We start from the raw sequence: 1,993 nt of genomic DNA on the forward strand, positions 1-1,993 counted from the left end.
CCGCTACTACGACCACCACCACCATCACCATCACTACCACTACCATCACAAGCACTACTACCATCACCACGGCCATTATCATCATCATCATCATCATTATCATCATCATCATCATCATCACCACCATCACCACCATCACCATCACTACCTCTATCATCCCCAGCACTACTACCATCACCACCACCATTACCATCGTCATCATCAGCACCACCACCACCACCACCACCACAACTACTACCACCACCACCACCAACATCATTATCACTTTAACATCCACTTTTCCATCACACGATGTCAGCCAGAGGTATACATACAAACACACACACACACACACATACCAATGGCACCACGGAGTGGGACTGAACTTGCTGCTGTGTGGTTCGGGAAGCAATCCTTTCGTCCACGCATCCACACCATTTCCATGGGAGAAACATTTAAAAATGTTGTCTGAGTTTCTAGTGATGATGACTTCTGTTGGCGTTGGTTTGCTTTTATTCAAAGCTTCGACTCTTATCAATGGAATATCTCATAACACAATCATTCCTGAAACAAAAGACAATTTTTCAGCATTCTTCCTGCAATAAAATTCCACCAAAATACAAAAAGAAGCCCTCTTTAACATAAGTGGTCTGTGTGTGTGTACATGTATATATACATATATATCTGTTGGTATGTACATATATGTATGTATATATGCATATATATATATATATATGTTATTTATATTATTATATGATCGAATGCCATGCATCCATTTCGAAGTAAGTTTTATCTATATCTATATATATATGCATGTGTGTGTGTGTGTGTGTATGTATGTATATGCATATATATGTGTGTGTGTATGTGTTTATGTATGTATATATGTGTGTGTGTGTATGTATATATATGTGTGCGTGTACATGTTTGTGTGAATATGTATATGTATATATATGTGAATGTATATGTTTGCATATAGATATATATATATGTGTGAATATATATATATATGTATATATGTATATATGTTTGTGTGTGTGTGCAGAAAGTACTATTTTTTTCTTGTGTTTTCTAATTTTCAAAACTTCTAGAATTTACAAGTGTCTACTTTCTCTGAAATATTCTTCATCTTAAAATAATGGTCTTTATTTCCATATTTGTATGATAACAATCGAAATATCCTTTCTAATTTTTGGCACACAGCCAGAAATTATGAGGGGAGGGGGAAGTTGATTACATCAATCCAGGTGCCTCAAATGGTAATCATTTTATCGACCCTGAAAGGTTGAAAGACAAAGTCAACCACAGCAGAATTCAGAACTTAAAGACAGCTGAAACTCCACTAAGGATTTTGCCCAGCATGCTAACAATTATGCCAGCCCACTATTAATATCCCTTTTCACTAAAGGCACAAGGCCTGAAATTTTGTGGGGATGGAACTAGTTGAACTGGTGTTTCACTGGTATTTAATTTTTTGACCCCTTAATGGAAAGCAAATCAAGATTGAAATCAAAATGGAAATTGTACTTGTGACCGATGTCAGTGCCGCCTGACTGGCACCTGTGCTGGTGGCACATAATAAGCACCATTTAAGCGTGGGTTGCATGCCAGTGCCGCCTGACTGGCTCCCCATGCCAGGGGTATGTAAAAAGCACCATCCAAACGTGGTCGATGCCAGAACTGCCTGACTGACACCTGTGCTGGTGGCATGTAATAAACCTCACTAAAGCATGGGTCAATGCTAGTGCCGCCTGACTGGCATCCATGCTGGTCGCATGTAATAAGTCCCATTCAAGTGTAGGTCAATGCCAGGACCACCCGACTAGCTCCCATGCTGGTGACACGTAAAAAGCACTCACTACACTTTCGGAGAGGTTGGCATTAGGAAGGGCATCCAGCTGTAGAAACCTTGCCAGATCAGATTGGAGACTGGTGTAGCCTCCTGGCTTGCCAGTCCCCAGTCAAACTGTCCAACCCATGACAGCATGGAAAACGGACATTAAACGATGATGAA

This window comes from Octopus sinensis, linkage group LG1 (genome assembly GCF_006345805.1).
Source record: "Octopus sinensis linkage group LG1, ASM634580v1, whole genome shotgun sequence".
Taxonomy (NCBI): Eukaryota; Metazoa; Mollusca; class Cephalopoda; order Octopoda; family Octopodidae; genus Octopus; species Octopus sinensis.